General features: G+C 41.3%; 1 long non-coding RNA gene across 1 annotated transcript in view; it reads right to left on the bottom strand.

The window, feature by feature from the left end:
* The window catches only part of LOC149310742 (uncharacterized), a 36,158-nt gene that overhangs the window by 7,341 nt on the left and 5,338 nt on the right, over window positions 1-23,479 (bottom strand). The window contains exon 2 of the long non-coding RNA XR_016281703.1: window positions 19,526-19,611. This is a non-coding gene — a long non-coding RNA (uncharacterized LOC149310742). The remainder of the gene's footprint in view (window positions 1-19,525; window positions 19,612-23,479) is intronic.

Genomic DNA, 23,479 nt, shown 5'->3' with positions numbered 1-23,479 from the left:
GACCTGTTTCAGCAGAATGAATGAAGTGAAAACTCAATGGCACCTGCTCATCACATAGTGAAGTAATTCACATGACCATGTCGGATAAGGTGGATGACCATTAGATCTGGATTCTACATGAATTTATCTACACACCTGCTTGTGGGGTTGACACAGCTCCCCTAGAGAATCCATTGTTTCCCACGCATTCCATTTAAATAGGGGAAGGCTACCAGGGCCAGCTCTAGGTTTTTTCCACCCTAGGCGAGAAATATTTTGGCATCCCTGTCGCCCCTCATAATTATTTTCACCCCTTGATTTCCGCTGTTTCATTTGTTAAAGCTAAACATGACTTATAACTTAGGCGGGATACAGACCGCTCCTTTGGGGCGACCTGCAGCCGCCCCTTTGTGCCGGGGCAGCCACAGAGGCCCCAATTCGGCACATTTCGGGACCAGAGAGAAGCGGCAAAACGCTCCAGGACACCCCAGGAGCCAAAGCCAGGGAGAAAGAGACCACTCGGCCCCTTTCCCCCTGGCGCCATTCCTGCAGCAATTAGTTGCCGTGGGAACGAGGTGCCCTCTGGGAAGGAGCTCCATTTCGGCCTGACGCAGCCCGAACACGTCACACCCACGCCATGCCGTTTGGACACAGTGTGGCTGTGACGTCATAATGGTGGTGCCCATGTATACAGGGTGCCGCCATTATGCTGCAGCAGCTACGTGTTAGGGTTGCGGGGCGTCTGTAAAGGACGCCCCAAGGCAACCCTAACACACATCCAGGCTGGCGCAAAGTGCCAGTCTGGATAGGGCCTTAGGTTCCAATCTCTCGTCACAATATTGAGAATTAGTCATAAAGCCAATTAGGTTTTTACAGATTAAAGTCCTTTTTTATTGCTGTGATATAAGGAATGGAGACTAATGCATACATATTCCTTTTGTAAGCTGGAAGCATTATTAATTCTAATGATGTGGAAAAATCTGGATCCCATCCCCATAAATTTGTGGGGTAGTTGTGGTCCATCTATGACCCCTAAAAACTAAAAATCTTCACCCAAGGGGCAAAAAAGGGTGTCACAAGAAAGAGAAGAAAAACAGTAGGGTCACCAGGTGAGAGGATCAGGGCTGCTGCCACACTGCAGAATTAATGCAGTTTGACACTTTAGCTGCCCTTGGCTCCCATGGTGACCAGATGTCCTAACCGCAAAGGAGGAGAAGGCACTGCAAAAGGTAGGGCTTTCAAGTAAAATGGAGGACATGACCAAGTAAAAGCTGAAACCCCTCATATAAATATAAATTCATGCGTCTTAGTGATGCTCAAAAGGGAGGACATTTTTGGAATTCCTCCTGGACAGAAGTCTGAAATGTAACATATACCCCCGAAAAAGAGGACTTCTGGTCATCCTGCTGGTTCCATGCTATGGAGCCCTGGGATTTGTAGTTTGTTGTTGTCTGCACTGCGCTCTGACTGAAAAGGCGAAATCTCCTCCAAAAATCCAAATCCCAGGATTCCATAGCATGGAGCCAGGGCAGTTAAAGAGGCATCAAATTGCATTATTTCTGCAGTGTAGATGCAGCCTATGAAACAAGAATGGGAATGGCTCCAGGGCGAGAAAAGAAAGACACATAGTAGGCACACCATTTACAGCGCTTTAGAAATAAACTATAATGATAATAATAATAACACCACCAAGAGTGGGCAAGCCACACTCCCACAGCTTCAGAGGAAAGCCATGGCCAAGCTTCTCTGAACTCATATTGCCAAGAAAACCCCATGGTAGCTTTGCCTGAGGGCAGGGCAGATTTCCTCCTCTTCCAGGACATGTCCTCCATTCCAACCTTCTGTCCAGGAGGTTTTCTAAAACATCCTCCATTTTGAGCATGACTAAGAAGCATGCATTTACATTTCTAGGAGTGTTTTGAGCTTTTCTTGAGTCCTGTCCTCCCTTTTTCTTGAATGTCTGCCATTTTGTGCTGCCTTCCTTTGCGGTGAAGAAATCTGGACACCTTGGGAAGAAGACCAAGCTTTTAAAACGGATTGTTGGAGCCAGTGTGGACTAGTTTGAGCATTGGACTATGACTCTGGGTTCAAAGCCCAGCTCAGTCATGGAAACTCACTGGGTGGGGACATCACACTCTCTCAGCTGCAGAGAAAGGCCATGGTGAACCTCTGAACAAACCTTGCCAAGGAAACCCCATGGGTGGCCAGGAGGCAGAAAGGACTCGAGGACACACAACAACAAACAACAACAACAATAAGGGGGTCTAGGAATCAGAGAAAAGGGTGGGTGAGTGGGAAGGGAGGCAAAGGTGGGTGGATGGGGAAGGAATAGGGCCAAAGTCTGAGAAGGAGGAAGGAGTTATTGGGGGAGGGGGGAAATGGGGCATGGAAACCCACTGGGTGGCTTTGGGGGAGTCACACTCTCTCAGCCTCAGGGGAAGGTCAGGGCAAGCCTTTCCTGAACAACTCTCCTTCTCATGGCAAGAAAGAGAGGGAGAGAGGTAGGAAGGGACAGGAGGAAAGAAAGCAGGAGGGACCCCACAACAAACTCCAACTCCCAGAATTCCATAGCCCTGATCCAGAAAGAGTTAAAGAGATGCAAAACTAGGTTAATTCTCCAGTGTAGATGCAGCCCAGGAGTTGCAGAGCACAGCAAACTTCTCTCCGCCCCCCCCCCCTTCACTTTTACAAACAGACCCTGATAAAAGTTAAAAATGCCAGGGTCAGGGCTTGCCGGCTGTGCACGCACACCAGCAGTGCCACAGCAACCAGCTCTCTCTCCCTGCTACTCACAGGCTCGCAGCTGCTGGCTGCTCCGCTCACCTCATCCTCCAGGCTCCGGCCACTCTCACTCTCTCTCTCTCTCTCTCTCTGGCCTCCTGGCTCCCTTGCCACCCTGCTGGCGCCCCCACAGGTTGCTGCCCTAAGCAGTCACCTAGCTCGCCTATATGGACAAGCCGGCTCTGAAGGCTATCTTAGTATGGTGAAAATCGTTACGATCCTGTGGGTAGACACTTAATATAAAGTACTTGCCACACAGAGCTGCCTTTTATATAACCCCAGTAGTGCTTCCCAACCAAGCATTTTCTTTAATTACTTCACCAATTTTATATTAGAGCAATGGGGCTTTAGACAGTAATGCTTTCCTGCATGCCTCCACCCTACACATGCGGTCTCTAAAACCTTCCCCATTTGCTCAGTCACCCATTGTGGGGCTGTATTTCACCAACCATGCTGTGTGACCAGAGGAACTTTCAGGTGTGTTTACAAGCACAAAAAGACTCTTTCCTCTCTTCTTCCTTGAAATGATGAGGGCAGGCTCTGCTGAGCTGCTCCCCTTGTTAAAACTTTCCTATGGTTAGCCAGGGCTTAGGCACTGCATGTATACATGCTTGAATGTACCTTTAAATGTAATTAGTAACGTTCTTTGCTATGAAAATTGCATACTGCATTATTTTGCTAAAACTTGTCCCTGAGAGACCCAAGATATTCCACTTGTGAACTTTCCTAAAGGAGACTGAATATCAATCAAACCATTCTCCAGCTTCCCCAGAAAAGGGGCTAGCACTCCCGAAATCTTCTTCTGCTCCAACGGTACGAGTTTGTTGTTTTATTTGTCTTTGTACAAGAATGCTGAATTTTTGAAGAAATGCCAGCTAGAATCATTACTTTCAACCTTTTGTTCTAGTATCTCCAAATAAGACACTGATTTGGGCAGGTTCCAGCTACAGTTTAGCCCTTTGAAATCTCTCTTATTTCAATCCTTCACATAAACTATTAGAATTTAACATGCTTAACTTTACTTGAACTGTACGTTTTAGAATCATGAGGATAGAATATGAAAAATAAAAGTGCGACCTCATTTTCCACGTAAATCAACTGTATTGTTAAGCCTGCCGTTATACAGTGGACACTTGTTATACGCTGGGGTTTGGTTCCAAGACCAACAAAATCCGTGGATGCTCAAGTCCCATCAAATATAATGACATAGCAAAATGGTGTACCTTATCAAAAATGGAAAATCAAGGTTTGATATTTGAAATTTATACTTTTTTTAACATTTTCAAACTGTGGATGCTTGCATCTGTGTCAGTGTATAAGAAGGGCCGACTAGGTATAGCAACAGATCAACAAAATGTATGACTAGATGGTAAAGGGCTCTTAGTAAACTGATAATATATGAATGTATGAAGATGTACAGTAATTAATTATTTGGATTTGAGCCCAAGCATGTCAGTGCGTGTGGGCTTGAAAAAAAATGTCAGCTGGCAATGGTTGGTTAGTCTCAAATGGAGCAGACCCATTTTATCAAATGCCTAATAATGAGTTGACATACACAGCCAACATGGTGTGGTGGTTTGAGTGTTGGATTATGACTCTGGAGATCAGGATCTGTTTCCCAATTCAGTCATGGAAGCCCACTGGGTGATCTTAGGTGAATCACACACTCTCAGCCCCAGGAAACCTCATGATAGGTTCACCTTAGGGTTGTTATAAATTAGAAACAACTTGAAGGCACACAACACCAACAATATAGACAAAACTAATGGATTCAATGGGTCCACTTTGTTTCTTGTTGTTGTAAACTACCCTCGAGTTGATCTCAATCCATGGTAACCCTGTAGATGAAACATCTCCAAGATTCCCTGTCTTCCACTGCTCTGCTCAGTTCCTGCAATTTCATACCCGTGATCTCTTTTTAGAGTCCATCCATCTAGCATGCAGCCTTCCTCTCTTTCTGCTTCCCTCCACTTTTCCTAACATTATTTTTTTTCTCAATGAGTTGTGCCTTCTCATGATATTGCCAAAGTACAACAACCTCAGTTTAGTCATCTTGGATTCCAGAGAGATTTCTAGTTTGATCTGTTCAAGGACCCATTTGTTTGTCCCTTTGTCTGTCCTCAGCCCTCTTTTCCAGCACCACATCTTCAATGAATTGATTTTCTTCCTATCTGCTTTCTTAACTGTCCAACTCTTGCATCCATACATTACACTTTAGCCAAGACAAAAGAGAGTATGTAAGCTGGGTGTTTGGGTTTCCCCACCCCCCACATTCTGTACCTGAGAGGCCTAAAACCAATTGCTTATCCCAACAAGAGTGGATCTATTGAATCAACTGCTGAACACTAAGTCAGCCATTTACAGTGGGCCCTTGTTATCTATTGAAGTTTGGTTCCAAGACCCCCTATCATGGATACCAAAATCCATGGATGCTTAAGTCCCTTTATGGACAGTGGACTGGTAAAATTATGTCCCTTATATAAAATAACAAAATCAAGGTTTACTTTTAGGAATGTATATATTTTTGGAATATTTTCAAGCTGTGGATAGTTGAATCTATGGATAAAGAATCCAGGGTTATGGAGGGCTGACCGTATATAAATTCCATTGATTCTATAGGTCTATAGAATCAATGCTGACTGGATTGAGGTAATGACATTTAATGCTATAAAAGGCATTCCTTCTCATCATTCTATTTCCTGTTGGCCAGCAGCCCTCTTCCTTGCTCCTTCAATCAAATCTCTGGCCATAACTCCCTTTAGAGCCAGCTGCTTACTAGGTCACCTCCCAAGCAACTGCTTTGCATAATTCCAGAGCAGGGGGGAGAGATATACACAGGCTGGACCCACCTGTTTATGTCAGCTGCTGTTGCTGCTGCCCATTGCATTTGAACCCTCTTACATTCCCTCTGCCCACAAGATGTGGGCTTTTCCTTCCTCCAACTGCATAGGAATTCCAGACTTGCTGGCATACAAGAGCTTTTTGTATGGAGTAAGGATGGGCAGGGACAGGGTGAGGCACCCAGGATGCTGCAGCTGCTGCTTCTGTTTATGGGATGGTTCCAGGTTTTGGACTTTTTAGCCGCACTTGCTGTAAAACCATTCTGGCTGCTCAGACTAAGTGAAGAGTCAAATAGGAAACCATAGCAGGAGCAGCCTCAGTGCAGCAAGAAGCTAAGCTGAGTTCACTGTAGACCCTTACAGAAAAGCAATGGAAAACCTCTGAATAAATACTGTCAGCAAAACTCTTAGGATCACCCTAAATCAGAGTCAACTTAAAAGCACATAACAACAGTTACATCTGCTGACACTTACTAAGCTGGGCCAGCCCAAGGCATTTTACTACCTGAGGGGGGATAGCAGCAAACAGGGCCCATACACACCACCCAAAGTGAAGACAAATAGCACCAAAACCAAATGTTTTGGTATCCAAGCAAGAAAACTCCATAATCCAAATTCTCTCCATTTGTTGTTGTTGTGTTCCTTCAAATCATTTCTGACCTATGGCAACCTTAAAGTGAACTTATCACAGGATTTTCTGGGGCTGAGACTGTGTGACCTACCCAAAGTCACCCACTGGATTTCCTTGGCCAAGCAGAGAATCCAACCCTGGTCTCCAGAGCTGTAATCCAGCACTCAAACCACTGCACCATGCTGGCTCTCTACTCTCACCATTTTTTTTGTTACCTGCCCTCAGGTCGATTTCGACCCATGGCAACCCTGCTGATGAGATATCTCCAAGCCCCCCTGTCCACCACTACTCTCCCAACTCATGCAAACCCATACTTGTGATCTCTTTAACAGAGTCCATCCATTTCTCATGAGGCCTTCCTCTCTTTCTACTTCCTTCTACCTTTCTTAGCATTATTGTTTTTTCCAGTGATTCATGCCTTCTCATGATGTGTCCAAAGTACAACAACCTGAGTTTTGTCATCATGGCTTCTAGGGAGATATCTGTCTTGATATGCTCCAGGACCCATCTGTTTGTCTTTTTGGCTGTCCATGGAATCCTTTGCACTCCTCTCCAGCACCACATCTCAAATGAGTTGATTTTCCTCCTATCCTTCTTCTTAACTGTCCAGTGCTCACATCCATACATACTGAATAATAAAATAGAACAGCAAATTACAAAAGGTTAAGAATTTGCTGCCTTTTCATGGCACCTCAGATTTGCTACCTGAGATGGCTGTCTCACTCTGCCTAATGGAAGGGCTTGCCCTGTTACCAAGTATCTGATCTTTCTTAAATGTCCACATTACTAATGAATTGTGGACTCTGGTAGATGATATTGCTTACATCACCTGTAAGGCATCCAGGTAGTGATAGGGTTTTTCATGCTGGAAAGGAGAAAAGAGTGGAATGGTGTCATACAACTTAAGAAGGCCCTCTTGAGAAGTGCTATGAATGTATTACTGGAGTGGGACTGCTTAAAGTCCTTATATAAGGACCTTTGTGCCCACTCATGTCAACTCTGGAATGGTTTCTAAGAAAATGCAAGAGCCACTCCAGATCTGGAAAGACCAGCTCTTTGTTTCAGCTGGCTCACTTTGCTCTGTGTTGAGCTCCATCATACAGATCTCACTGTACCATTAAGCAGAGGGAAGTAGGGAAGGAGGCATCTCAGGCAACAGATTTTTGGTATCATCATACTGCAGCAAATTGTTAGTCATATACTTTGCTAGTATTGTACTGGAGGGTGGGGAGGTGCTTGTGGAATTTTCTCCCTCCTTTGCCAAAATAAATTTGGCTGGCTTCAGGTACTATGCCTCTTCACTTGAGGGGTTGGGGACACTATTTGTTCCTGTGACTCACACAGAAAAATGTCTTGGGCCAACCCTGCTTTTCTAATACCCTCAAAAGCTGAACAGATTTAATATTCAGCTGAAACTAACATTGATGAGGTGGTCTTACCATTTCAAAAGGGCTTTAGTTGCCCTGGACTGTTTCCTATCTATCATGTTTTTGGAGAATAATGCTTGTGATATATGTCTTTCTACTGTCTGTACATTTTGACTCCTTGTTCCTAGAAAGCTCATACTTTGGAGGCTAAAAAGGTTTTATGTCTTTTCACTCTTCTTATTTGCACCAAAAGAGCAAATACACTTACTGTATGTAACACATTTGGGTTACAACTGGCCATTAACCATATGGTTATCTCATTACCTGACCAAAATTCAGCAAACTATCACTGTGAGAAGTCGAAGGCTTTCATGGCCGGCATCCATAGACTGGGCCAGCCAGAAAAATCAGCAGTAGCAGAACATGCCACAAACCATCCTGGGCATAAAATACTGTTTGAAAACACTGAAATTCTGGACCATGCCAACCACTACTATGTCAGGATGCACAGGGAAGCCATTGAAATCCACAAACACCTGGACAATTTCAACAGAAAAGAGGAAACCCTTAAAGTAAACAAGGTTTGGCTACCTATCCTGAAAAATAGCAAGATTTTTCAACATTTGCATCAACAAATGCAAATGAGAACTCTCCCAGCAGACAATGAGCACTATCAAGCAGACACTAATCCTCTTTTGCAGACCCTCCCACCCTGAGGCCTGCCATTAGCAACAGAACAATACACATGCAAAATCACTCCTGTCTTTCCAGGTCACACAATATATATACCCAAGACCTTTCCAGGCAAGCATGAAGATGCCAGCCACAGATGCTGGTGAAACATCAGGAAGAAATTCTTCTAGGACATGGCCACATAGCCCGAAAACCCCACAAAAAACTATCACTATGAGGTTTAGACAGCTCTTTACCCTTTCCATTCTCCTTAATTTGGCACCCATGAGAAATGTGTAACACTGCACAAATGCAAAACAAATCAATCCCACATTTTATGCCCCAAATCCCACCCCTAATCAGATGACACCTCAGCATGAATAAATCGCTGCATGTGGTTGAATGCTACATTGTGCTACATAACAGTTCTGCTCACATTTTTAATTGTGGATATTTCCACCTCCTGTACTTGTGCCATATCCTTTAGTCCTTTCACAGCCTCCCAGGCTTTGCTGGTCATCTAACCCACACTTCTGTAAAGTATGACAAAAGCCTCCATGTCTTGAAGGCATATTTTCTCTCATCAACTGCCTAATCATTAGGGATTGCTCAAGGCAAACCACACCTAAGAAGCAGAACAGTTGTGGCTGAACAAAAGAGGTTTCAGGATACAGTATATTTGCAAGTTTTGATAGGGTAACAGTTTTGAAGTACTTTTTTTCAAGGTTTGTCACAAGCATCTTAAATTCTTGAGGTCAGAAAAGATAGCTTGAGAAAAGAGATCTGTGCAACCTTCTCTCCAACACACTGTTACTCCACAAATTTTCTACAGTTCAGTCTTGGGATTCTATAAAAGAGGAACCATTCATCAGGGAAACATGGAGGGAAATAAGTTGTTTTCTCTGATATTGGTTGGTTTTTGTAATTTGTGAAATGAGGGGAACTCACTAGATTGTTTGAAGGCACCAGAGGGCATAGCTTGCCTCAAGAGCAATTTCTACAGACTCAGCTCATTTTTCGTGTTTCCAGCTGTTTGGGGGCCTGTCAGATTTTATTTGATAGCCACTTTGGAAACTTTGGTGAGCTTAGCAAAATATAAGAATGCATTTAAAAAATTATAAATTAATAATCCTCTTCAAAGCCTATTCCAAGCTTATTCTATGCACAATTGGTTGTGTGTATAAGACTTCAAGTCACCTATTGACATGGGTTTTCTTAGGCAAGGAATACGCAGAGGTAGGCAAACCACAGAAAAGTCAGTTCTTGGAGGGCAGTAGAAAATATATTTACATACATAGATGAACAAAACCATTTCTCGCATTCACTGCCTGTTCCATTCCAGAATCTCAGGTGTGTATGACTAGTTTGAGCCATTTAGTTGTGTGGCAGATTTGGATTTGAATATGTTTTTCATGAGATTAAAAAGATCACTGACTGAGTTTCTTTTCTGATCATACCAGTAATCTAAAACTATCTGCAAATGAGCAGTTTTCAGGAGACATTTTGGGTGGCATGTATTGGTCATGAAAGTGGTAAATGAAGAGGCAGTAACTCAACAAGCACTCTTGTCTTGATCCGTAGTATTCAGAGTGATGAGTTGATCTGGCTGAGTTGAAAAGATTAGGGTAAAAAAGAGGATGGATTTTAAAAAGGCACACTTTGTAACATCCCACTTAGATGAAGATAACCATTTCATATTGTGATGACAACATCATGCTTAGTCCATAGAATTTTGGAAATACAAGATGGAAGACAGCTGGCTTACCACACCTGTTTCAAACAACTGCCATCTCAGAAATGGCCAAGTGAGGAAAGAACTAGGGACTTATTTGTCCAAGCTATTTATAGTCTCTTGTGAATGAATAATAGACAATATTGTCCCTTCTTGGGCATGCCAGGAAAGAGTCAGTTGTCATTAGCCTGCTGTACTTATTCCACCCCAGCCAAAAATCTACTGATATCTGCTGGGCAGCTGCTCTCAAGAAGCTGCTCCTTTCATAAGAGATTTGGATACCTCCTGGTGCCAGTAACTTTGACAGCTGTGTTTTCTAGTCTCAGATCAGGAGCCATAAAAAAGTGGTGCACAGACCTCAGCAGTAGCTCCATCACGGTCACTGTTTTGCTTGGCATGTGCTGTCTGTGCATTAGAGGACTCCCTGTTCTGATCAATACATTTCAGAGTCATCAAAAATAATGCATGCCTTGATGAACTCCAGACAACAATAGCAAGAATAGTCCTCTGGCTACATCCATGGTCCATTCCCAGTCTATCCTCTGAGGGTTGTTGATGTTGTGTGCTTTCAAGTTGTTTCTGACTTATGGTGACCCTAAAGCAGAACCTAACATGAGGTTTTTTTGGAAAGATTTATTCAGAAGTTTTCCATGAGGGTGAGAACATGTGGCTTGTCAGGGATGATGGGAGTTGTTGCTCTTCACCTCAGGCTGTAACTCACCACCTTGTTAATGAAGCTGAGCTGACCAGCTTTGGTCAGTGGTTATTGCTTTCTCCCAAAGCAGCAGAGTTTTCTGAGAATAGGCTGAAGACCCTGACAATCTTCTCCAAGCCTTCTCACTCTTCTTCTTCAGATGTCTCCAAACACCATCAGGATTCTGCTGGTTCTTGTATCTTCACTCAAGACACCAACACAACTCAGTAGTCTTAGATAAAAGATCTACTTTATTCTACTATATACAGTTACTATCTCTATATGCCCAACAATCCACAATATCTCTACACTCTACCAATACTCCACAACTACCCACACGTTACATTAGCAAAACCGGCAATTATTATAGCAAATGTTTGTTACCACCCACTAGACAATTACCACCCAGTGGGTGTGTACATTCACAATGATTGGTTGACTTTTGTTCATCCCATACTCAAGTCCAACCCATGAACATCATCTGATCACCTTGTACATGTAACAAGTCTCAGGTGTTACCAATGTACATTCCTTAATTTTGTCCTTGGCTCCCAAGACTTCTAAATTATATCATCCTTTACATCTGTGTGATTTCTTAATTGTTCATGCTTAGTCATTCTGACTCTCACATACATATTTTATTTCTATAACTGCATGTCCCATGTTGCATTTCCTTGACATGGCTTGCCCATGGTCACCCAATGGGTTTTGTGGCTGAGTGGGGAATGAAACCCTGGTCTCCAGAGTCATAGTCCAACACTCAAACCACTGTGCCATACTTGCTCAGCCTCTGAAGGTTTCAGAAAAACAAAGCACTGGATGTTGATTTAGGATGCAGTTCTTCTCATTATGTTCATCTCAGCCACAACGTCCATGGTACTCATTTGTATATGTCAGTACATTCTGATATATGAAAATATATATTCCCTGCTCAGTAGAATTGTGGGTAAAATCTAAGTGAATAGGGAACGGAAAACTGCTTAGCTGAAGAAATTGGTCCTGCTATTTCCAAACAAACTAGTCAAGCTGCCCCTGACTGCTTTTGACCTGCATTTTGTAGGATCAGAAACACCCTGTCTGCATTGTGTTAAATCTTTTGAAATGATACTTATCAATAGCTCATGACATGAGCTCATTAATCTTATGGTTTCCCCTGCTGTCTCCCTCCCATTTCTGCTCCTTCCAACATCATTTGTGCATCTGTCTGTGAATACAGTGATGTCATGAGGCAATAGTACCTAACATTCATTTTAGCCCCCTTTAGAGAGACATTAAAAAATATGGGAGTGGGGTTAACATATATTTTCCCCAGCTCATAGTAGATCTACGCTGTCATTATATGTTGCCAGTTACACTGTATTGGAATCAGTGAAAAAAGGGAAGGTGGTGATCTTTGCTAACTCCCTACTTCCCCTGCATTCACCCGTGTCCCCAAAAAGTCTACTGGCGGGTGGAGGAAATCCTGGAAATCCTCTGGATCAGTGGTAGAGCTGATCTTGGGAACTGGCAAATATTGTCTTCTTTCTCCATATCCATTTGGCCAAGAGAAGTATTCTGGGTGGAATGTGAGCTCTCACCAGTACAAGAAAACCCTACAGGGTCCAGCCTGTACTCTCGACTTATCATTTCCAGTATTAATAATAGTAATGATGATTATGATGTTTTGTAGAAGAACTAAAACTTTTTATCACTGGATTGTTTTTTAACTAATTACAGCGCGCCCGCTCCATACGGATTGTAACATTAAATTTTAATTCATTAAGTAAATAAATGTACAGAAAACATTGTCTGAAAATAACTTTTCACATATAGTTACACACTTTAGAATACATTTGAGAGCCCCAAGGGACGTTGACAATATTTCCAATCTCTATATTTTCCATTTATCACGAGAGGAGAAGACCTTCGTGATAATTTTATTTCTCAACAAACACAAGAATATTCAATATTAATTATCCCTTATCACAGTAATGTACGCAAGGCCAACAGGCTTCAATATGTATGAATGTCAGAAGTCTATCAGTACTGTAGGCGATTCAAAATAAAAAAAATATTTTGACACAGTTCATCTGTGCATTGTCAGCTGCCATTATCAAAGGCTAATTGAATGCAACTCCATAGTTCCTCTAGTTTGAAAGGGAGGGGGACCCAAAATCTCCTCATTTTGAATAAAAAAGCTGGACTAAACTCTAAAATTAAGTTTGTTTGTTTTAAACTAAAGAAAAAAAAAAACTTCTCCCCTAGCACTGATTTTACTATACTATCTACCATGCACATTTCCTCATATCTGTTCAATTTACTAAATTTGTAACTAGTATCAAGACTTGCCTGTCAATAAGTGCTGCCAATATCCCAGGTTCTACTTCTATTTGGTATCTGGCTCAAATGAAACAGCTGAAGTGCTGACCCTGTATCTGAAGCCAATAAAAGTCTGAATTTAGAGAGGTATTGAATGTAAGCTTGATTCTTAAAAAGTTGTACAGGTGAGTTGTTCATTTGTTTGCAGAGACAGTACTTGTCTGGTTTGAATAGGGTTGCATTTCCTTTGAAAGAGCAGATTTGCTGTTTAGTGACCTAGATAAATGGATAGAAAGACAAATAGATCCAGGCTACAATGGGCCATTGGTATCTACTGGTTATGAAAATGCTTCCCCCATCTACACTACAAAAAAGTGAGTGAGGGCATGATTCAGAGCTGCTTCAGGTGAGGCAGATGGTGACTAAGGAGAAGTGATTTTTGACTGAGATCCCTCCATTGGTGTAGCTCCTTCTCCACAGAAGCTTGCCAGGTGCATATGCTCAGGGCTTAGAAAATTTATTTTTTTGGATGACAGCTCCCCAAACTCCTCAGCCAGCCTTGTACTGCCAAAAAGTAAATTTTCCAAGTTCTGCCTATGCTGTTATCTTCCAGGTACCAGAAGTAGACTTAAAAATAAAATCTCCCAGGACTTAAAAGAAAAGTATGTATTTAAGAAGACTTTTTCCCACCTGCTTTCAACTACTATTTTATTGTTAATAACTGTATATAGTTCTAGTTTTTTGCATTTTGTAAAGCAAGCATGATTCTGTGATGAAGGGCAATATAAAAGCATGTTAATAATAATAGTAAAGTGAATCTCAGACAGAAAATGCACCTAACTTGCTTCCCTGTGTGTGCATCTCAGTACATCAGATATTATGGGGCAATAAAAATGTGGTCAACAAACTTAGAACACAGAGCAAACCAGTACTTTCTGAGATGCCCAGAAATATGTGTTCTCAAGATGACCAAAAGGCCTTCGTGGTATATCTGTCTTGTCTGTTTATGTTTATTAAATAAATATATTACATTAAAATTATTTAATAAAAGTGGTTCACTTGGTTTGTTCACTACCATATTAAAACGAACATTTTTTTTACTGCAGTATATTTCTTTATCAAAGCATCAGATTGATCCAGGTGGGGAAAGCAGCTGAAGCAAGCCAAGTAAATCTGGGTTCTATTGTTTTCAACCTCTCACTGTAATAAATCTCTGACAACTTTTCTTAAATACTTTTTTCTCCAGGCTAAGCATATCCTTTAGCCTCTCCTTACATATTTTTCCTTCAAAAATTTTGAAGCTTTAATATCTGAATTGTTCTCCACTTCAAATTACCACCACCTCTCTATAACCCACTGATAGAGAACCCCATCTTCTCTACTCTTTGGAAAGCACTTAATGGTATTTTGATAGCACTACCACAACAACAGCAAGTGACAACAGAATGAAAGCTCACATTATATTAAATCCTTCATTAACTCTTTGTTATTTAAGAATAAGCAAAGGCACTAGCACTGTTACTGCTGCTGTGCTTATTATGACTAGGTACTACCACTACTACATGTGTTCCTAATGTATCTTTGTTGCCAAAGAATCCAGCTGTCAGATGCTATGGGTTTCTTTTTTCATCTAGAATTGTAACTGATTCACAATGCCGGTAGAGCACTAACCTGTTAAACAACACCAAATGCATAGTTAAGTGTGTGGAAAAGAAAAGAGGGAACTGTGAGTTCTTCAGCAGCTTAAAAGAGTCAGAGAGAGCGGGGGTGGGTGGTGTGGTGATTGGAAGGCAAGTCCCAGGAGCCTTACATCACCGTTGACTTTCGCTGTGCTCTTCCTAATAAGTGAGCTGTTGAATGACTGTTTCTGATTTTGGAGCAGGATGTTGCTGTGCTGGGGCCAAACTGGTCCCTTGGGTTGTTCTCTGCTTCCCCATGAGAAAGCTACAAGGGCTGGGAAAGGTCATCCCAGCTGAGCTCACTGCAACATCTTTCAAAGGGCAAAGGATGGGTCACATAATCAAGATCAGTCTGGAAGATGGAAAGTAAAGAAGGAAGGGGTGCTCTTTGATCTCAGACCCAAACTTCCACACAGAACCAAGCAAAGTGAACTTCTTGCAGTTCCCAGTCTTTTTTATGCTTCATTTTCCCACCTCCTTAATTATTCTCCAATGAAATCTCGCATGAGCTAAATGAAAACTGTCCCCCAGCTCTGGGAATGGAAGGATTGCATTTGCTCCTTAACAAAATAATGTTTAACTGGAGGAAGTAGATTACTTATTTTTCCCATTCAGTTTAAAGCAAAGTACTTAAATTATGTTGGCTTCAAGAAAGCTACAACCATTTAAATTAAAGTAAAGTAAAATTTAAACTCATTACTCCCCAAACCCACTACCAAGATGGCTACTGAGTGAATTCTAACAAGGCACTCCCTCTCAACTCATTTCCCATCCAGGGCTCTGGTGTCATGCCCTGCTGGAGAAGTCTTCTGTAGAGGTCAATCCAGGGCCAGAGTGCACAGAGGAGCATCCAGACTGAGGTTTCTAAAGACGTTCCAGAAAGATCCTGGTCCCTAGGGAAGAAGGGGTCCAGCATCTTCAGAGAGCATCAGTGTCTAAAAGGACATGCTTGGCCTTTGATGAATCTAGGAGAGCTAAAGCTGAAGAATGCTGGGAGTTGCAGCTCATCAACATATGGAGGGGATGTACTTTGCCCATCCTGGGTGTAGATAATAAGAAGGAAAAAAGCAGGCCAGGTCTAGTAACTCTTCCGATGAATAAACCTTGTTTCAGCAACACTCCTTCTGAGGCTTATAAGATTCATCTCTCACAGTTCCATCCAAAATTATTGCAAGCACTAAAACAGAAGACCTATTCAAAAGAAGATCAAGGTTTAGATCAGGCATGGGCAAAGTTCAGCCCTCCAGATGTTGTTGGGTTGCAATACCTATTAGGATAATCAATGGTGAGGAATGTTGGGAGGTGCAGTCCAGAATCATCTGAAGGACTGCATTTTGTCCACTTCTCACTTAACCAGTATTCTACTAGGCACTTTCATGTTAGACCTTGGGCTCCTTGTTGACTCTGTTTTTGCAGTGTCACTTGCATGCTCTCTGTTGGGATCTTCCTGGCCTCAGATTCCTTGACTTTCTTGTTTTCAGACCTCACCCAGAGTTGGCCTTCTCTGAAAGTGGATCAAATTGCAGGAGTGGCAGCTGATAGCTCCAGTGTCAGTGGGGCAGTGAATTAACTCTGGGTTTTAATCTGAATCATAAAATCTTGGAGGACAGTGTTCAGCACTTTGGATGGCTACTTTAAAGATCAGAATGAGACCCATAGTGGCTTGTCGCCCCTCCAAAATCAGAGCTGCCAGTCCACACTTGTGTGAAGTAAGAACTGTGAAGCATTTCACATGCTGAAAATACTCATACAATGACCTATAAAAAGTCAGTATGTCCATGCTTTTGTGTGATCTAAATCAGGTGAGAAAAATCTTTTGATATGTATCCCATCATCTTTTGACAAACAAAAATGATAAAAGAGAGAAAGGATGAATTTAGACATTACCTATGAAGCATGGTTGTTGCATACACTCCAACATTTCACAGATCAAAACTGGGATACGGTTTTGATCAGAATGTGGTCATGATGGCAAAAGTTAATAATGAGGAAGAACACACAACACAGGAGAGGTTGCAGCAGTTTGCTTTTGCCTAAGCTGTCTTGGAAGGGAATATTTAGCCCCCTCCTCTCCCCTACTTTTTGCACTTTGAATTAAATTTGAAGCAATTGTATGAGGACCAAGGGGGAGAGTGGGAAGGTGTAAAAACTGGGAAATACTAAAAGCAGCTGAAAAAGTGGGATAATGGAGGGTTATTCAGGATTGTCCAAGTCAAATTGGGATGGTTGAAGGGTATGTTTCTACCATAGCCAGCTCCCTTACGGACATTGCAACTATAAGCATGTTTGGTCATATCTGTAAATCCCACTGACCTAAGTGGAGTCCATGTGATTAGAACTGCAGCCATCGTTACTAAAATGCAAACATTTCATGTTATGTCAGTCTTCTGGACTATTTGGGTAAGGAGGATTTTCTGACTCATTTTGAGATGGCTCTTTCTGGCCAAAAAAAGCTTTGTTGCAAATATGCAAGACAGCACTATGAGGTGATTCAGTAGGGAAGATCCTCATGAAGGAGCAGCCCTGTTTGCATAGTTGTGATATTTATGAATGTACATAGCTACATGGGATTGCACCATGGGAAACTGGAGCCCATGAAGCTGTATGTGTGGGTGAAAGGCTCCTTTGGCAGTGAAGCAGTTATATTATTTTGTCATCATTGCTCAGCTAGCTAGCAACTCAGTTCATATTTCCTGCACCATGACTGACTGCAGTGGTCATTTCAATAATGGTTAGATTTGCAATAGATTTAGACCAAAGCAAGCCAATGACATTGTTCTGGATCCATTCAAACCATGTAACCATACCACTTATTTCCATGGCTTTCCAATTCCACTGAACTTTTCATTCCAGATTCACTCAGTTTTGAAGAACTCATTGGGAAGTAAATTCCACTCAGGGCCTCTTTCCATCAGAAGTGTTTCTGAATGTGGAGGAGATAGTGGATGAATAGGATACTCTTAGCCAGCAGCTTTTGTCTGTCTTCCAAAGATGCTATTACATGACACTGGAAAATAGGCAGCTGAATAGTTTAGTGAATCAACCAACCTGTATTTGCTGAATAAAAGGTGACTTCTAAGAAAACAGACCATATAAAGATTACTCAGGTAAGCTCTGAAAACAGGAGTGTAGGGGACTAGCTTATGCCATACCCTTCTTCTTCTTTCTTCTTCTTTTTGTTTTGTTTTGTTTTTAGTCTAGCCCTAGTTTTCTGTTCTGACTGGCAATGGTTTCCAAGAGATCAGACAAGGAGAATTTTCCCATTATCTGTTCCCTGATTCTCTAAATTAGAGCAGAACTTGGAAAAGATCCTTCTAGTATGATTCCCAGAATCTCCCAGCCATATAAAGCAGGTGAGTTACAATCCCTGTCCTAAATAATGCTACAGGATTCTTAGTGAACATGAATGGATTTGATTTAATTTTGGGTAGTATCCAAAATAAAGTGCCATTAGGTTGGCAGAAGCACACAGCAGCTCTTCCAGTCTCCAGACAATAATAAAAAGAAACTTGGGAGGGCAGGGCTGAATGGGATGGGCTGTGATATGTGTTTATTCCTGAAAAGTGCCCATGAACATAACTCAGCTCATAGAAGCTGGCTCTGGCCAGTTTGGTGGGATTCACCATTTCTCCCTAAGCCTTGGAGACAACTTACCCCATTTAGTGAGGTCTTTATGTAACATGTACAGTCATCTATCAGCCCAACTACCTATGCTTGAGTGTGAATCCAGCCCAGTCTTATAAGTCCCCTTTCCAACTGAATTTGCCAAAGGATCTTCAGTGCCTTTTAAGGCTGAGAGCCTTTTCATACTGCATATAGGCAAAGGTGAATTTGACACTGGATGAACAGTGAAAAGGGAACCACAGGTTCTTATCCATGGATTCAAGCATCCACGGCTTGAAAATATTTTAAAATTATACAAATTCCAAAAAGCAAACCTTGATTTTTGCCATTTTATATAAGGGACACTATTTTAGTATGCCTTTGTATTTAGTGGGACTTGAGCATCCATGGATTTTGGCATCCATAGAAAATTCTGGAATCAAGTCCCAGTGGATACCAAGGGCCCACTGTAATCACAACTCCTTGAGAGCATATATTATACATATTTTACAAATATGTGTTCCTCACATTCATACATTCCATTTTGCAGTATATGCTTAAATGTCCATCAGCTTTGACAGACAGGCTTGCTTTTTTTGATAGACACTTGTCCCACTGTCCTTAATTCCTTCTGAAAAAGTAGGAAAGCATTGAAGGAAAGTGGAGAATGTCCAGCCTCCTTTCCCTGCAATATAGAAACATATGTCCATGTTCTTCATTATGTCAAAGAAAACAAGTGACCATCTTTATCGGAGCAGGGAAAACTGTTTTAAACCTTCTGCCTGTTTGGGATTTTGATAGAGCCTTTCAACAGCTGCTGCTTGAGGCAGATCATGAATCTGTGTAGCACAGATGCTGTGATCATCCCTACCCCTTTCGCTCTCTGTGTACCAGAACCTAGAAGCACTACCACCCTAACAGATGGTGCATTGGGTTGGGACCTATCAACTGAGCATGTGTCTCTCCCTTCTCATTCTTGCTTTGGTGACAGGAGGCAGAGTTGGGTGTAAGCATAGAGCTTAAAGGACAGTTGAGGAGACAGGTTTTTTCCCCCTTTATGCTTGCCCCTCATTATCCATGCATATTGTTCCTCCTGGTGCAAGGGGCACATGGTTTTGTCAGACACAAAGACGTTAATGCTGTTTTTAAGAGATCCTGGTGCTTTCTGCAAATCTCTGGAAGAAGTGAAGGAGAAGACAACTAAAGAAGGAGTTCAAGACAGTAAGAGGTGCTTTACTTGCATACTTACAATGCTGAGAACTGCTCTGGTCAGGGATGTGTTCATGATGACCTCTGGGACCACTGCATCAGGTTCTGAATTTCCTGTTCCATGATCTAATGAAAAAGTATAAAAGGAAAAAAGAAAGACTAATTGCAAATTTCTGCTGTCCTTAACAGCCATCCAGCCAAAAACTGAATGTTTTTTAAGAGACAGTGATCAATGTAAAAGGTGTGTGTGTGTGTGTGTGTGTGTGTGTGTGTACACACAAACACATACATGTATATCTCTAGAGAATAACGAAAGCAACTGCTGAAAAGTAAAGGAGTGGGGTAGAAAAAATGTGTCAGGCTGACACTAGAATTTAAATGACAAGTTTAAAAGAATATTGTGGAACACAAAATGTAGAAATTAAAACATTTATACAGTAAGCAATCTGATTAATGTGCTCATATATTGCATGTATAGATTTAAGATATAGTTTTTAATCACTGGTTTTAGTTTCTACTCTGTTAAAAGGGAGTTGATGTCATCGCCTTCAACTATCTTACGAACATCTTTCAGGGATATGCATGTATTATCTGATTAAGAAGTGATAGTCCTTGCTCTATTCAATCAAGGAAAATAAATACTGTTGTTATTAATCAAATGTCATTATCAATGTCTATAAATTGTCTGCAAGGAAGGTGATGAAATATTTTAATAGGATGATCAGTTTACTAAAAGACAATTCACACATTTATCTTCAGATATGACATTAATACCCCAATATTGCAGTGCTGATATGATTCTCTAGGGTGCTGCCTGACAAACTAAAGGGTTATTAAAAGCATTTTAGAGCCTCTGGAGGCAAGGAATGATCCTGACAAGTTGGCAGAAATTTAGAATAACTTTGCCCATTTATAACAGTAATGAGACCCCTTGGTGAGAATAATTCAGGTCCTACATTTCTAGCAGATAGTAATGACCTAATATTCCCTTCTGTCTCTATTGGCAAATGTTTTCTGAGAATTTTTTTCTTGTTTCCCTAGATTTCATTCAGTTGCAATCTGAAAAAAACAGCATTTCCTGTGTAACTTGAAAACTGTTACTGGGCTTGTGGTAAGACCATATGTGATATATCCCATCTCACAGAGTCATCCAGATATTACAGTCAATTAACCAAGACAGGTCAATGAGGAAAGTTGTCATTTCATATTAATAGACTTTTGGAGGTCAGTCAATGTATAAACAAACAGGGATCTTCACATTGCAATCCCATGCATATTCAGTATCTACGCAGCATTCCCATTGAGTTCAAGGTTTACTCTTGGGATATAGGATCTCAGCCTCAGTTGTTTTAAATTGAACCAGGGCTGCTGAACCTCACCATCAAAATCAAAAAAGCAATGGAAAATTATGCAATTTTAGTGTTTTGTTTTTTCTATGATCTGGGTGGCAAGGGATGCATTGACTTTATTAGTTTTGCACGCTGTAAAAAAGTACATTGATGGAGGGGATTGTTGTTATTGTGCCTGTTGAAATAAAATATCTGCACATCCATTCATCACACTGCATTCACAGGACATGTACTCAATCTTTCTAAAAATCAGTTGTACTGTAAGAAATTTGGGTCCCCATGGAATGCACAGAATTTACAAGAATGAAATAAAGTGATAAAAATATCAGGAGAATCATTCCCATGAGCTATAGTCACAGCCCAGACTAGAGACTCTTGAAAAAAGTTCCATTTCAAACTATAACCCTCAGAATCCCCATGTAGTCCAAACAAATAACTTTTGCATAACTGAAGATGGTTTGAGCAAAGGTTTGAGCAGTTATTCTAACTCGTGGTTAGAATAAAGGTGTATCTACAATGTCAAAATAAAGCAGTTTGGCACCACTCTAACTTCCATGAGACTATCCTACAAAATCCTGGGATTTTTAGCTTGTAGACAAGGCTGAATACTTCACCAAACTACAAATCCCAGGATTCTACAGGATGGAGCTATGACAGTTAAAGTGATATCAAATCACTTTATTTCTGTAGTGTGGCAGACCAGTAAATGCTGACAGATGCATACCCTCTGACAATACGCTTATACTTCAAGGTCTCCTTTTTGGTTGTGATCTCTTTAATTGTTCACTCTGTATTTGACCATGAGCTCAGGGGTGGAGGCATGAAAACAAAAAGTCCCAAATAGTCTAAACTGAAAGACTGGCTTCTGATTCATGAAACAGAGTAAGCTTCTCAAAAATATACTTTTAAAAATAAGAGGAAAATAATGTCATACAAAACTAGTCATGTTCAGTAAAAGTCCCATGCAGTTTTAATGAGATTAAGAGAAGATCTTTCCTTATGTCGTCTATCTAATTACTTCCCCCATGGCAATATTAATTAATATTCTCTTAATTAGTCCTTGAACAGTCCAATTACCATTTTTCATTAGGATGGGGATCAATTACTGCTTCTCTTTCATTAGCTTATTTTTTTTAATAACTACAATTTTTTTTCACAATAAAGAAGAAGAAACAATTATCCGTCTGTTTCCAAGCCATACCCACACCTCCTAAGAATGAACTAGGTAAAAACAAATTAAGAGCCAATTCATAAGTAACCACAGTGGATAGGAAGCAATTAGACACCGAAATTACAAACAGGTGTCCAATTAATTAATGTCAAACAGCCTTCAAAAGCCTCAATAGTATTTTTCCCCAGTCCACACTGGACAGACTGTTGTCATAACTGCATTTTAAATAGAAAATTAATGACCATAATTTAGTTCTAACTAAAGATGGGAGAACAACATGGAAATACTGTAGGCTGCAAACAGTGTCATCTGGATTCTCTCTAAAAAGTGAGTAAACAATTTGACACTACATGACTAAATTTGAAAGCAATTAATATAGTCTCCTTCTGTTATGGAAGAATACAATATTTTGTTTTGACACTGTGGCACAGAGTACATTAAATGTCCAGTTCTCATATACAGAAACCTGACCTTGCTACTGTCTAATGGTCTCTTTCCACCAGTTGACTAAGCAACGGAGGTGGATCAAATTCCCCCTTCCCTCTCCAGACCCCCTAAATATGCTCCAGAGGATTGGGGGATGCTTTGGAGCAGGTTTGGTTTGCATGCAGATTTTTAGGGAAGGCAGGGCAGGAGAGAACTCTAATTGCATAAGCAGACATATGTTCACATAAAGTTGGACATAACTCAACTTGCTTTCCAATGTATTACAGCAAAATGAGGAGAAAAATACTGTCTACTACCTTTCATATGTTTAATATGCTGGGTAGATAGTACAGTCAACAAGAGTCAGATCAAGACCATGGTGGTCCCCAAGCCCAACAGCAGGCTCCCGACACTTAATTCACACACGTTTGTATGTCTATACACACGGGGCATTCACACTCATTTTTTGTCCTGAGATGTGGATTGCTACGCTGATGCATATCCGTTTTGTTGTTTCCATTTTGCTTTGGGTTCGTGAGTCTCTTTCAGTCATTGTAAACCCTTTGTTATTCATACATGCTATGATTTCGGGATAAAATGGAGCTGCCTCCATTCCCTTGAACTATACTAAAGCTGGGCCAAAGCTAACAAAATGAATTTCAACACGGAGAAATGTAAGGTACTGCACTTAGGGAGGAAAAATGAAATGCACAGATATAGGATGGGGGACACCTGGCTAAATGAGACTACATGTGAAAGGTATCTAAGGCACTTTACAGACCATCCAAAAGGGCAGTCTGCCGGCGCCCTCATTTGCTGCGCGGAGGAGCCTCAGCAGCCAAATCACACGACTCCTCTGTGCAGCAAAAAGCGGCTTCTTTTTGCGGCGCCATTATGATGACGCAAAGCGCCATTGCCGCACTTGCGGCGTCATAATGGCGCCGAGACATGCGAATGCTAAGCGTCCGCTACGTCAAAATGGCGGCACCCATGTAGAATGGGCACCGCTATTTTGTAGGTGCTCGGCGTGTACTAGGGTAAGGGCGTC

Source organism: Sceloporus occidentalis, unplaced genomic scaffold (genome assembly GCF_023333645.1).
Source record: "Sceloporus occidentalis isolate IW3139 unplaced genomic scaffold, rSceOcc1.0.p SCAF_6, whole genome shotgun sequence".
NCBI lineage: Eukaryota > Metazoa > Chordata > Lepidosauria > Squamata > Phrynosomatidae > Sceloporus > Sceloporus occidentalis.
The sequence above is the reverse complement of the archived record's forward strand: the minus strand, read 5'-3'. Positions and strand labels throughout refer to the sequence as shown.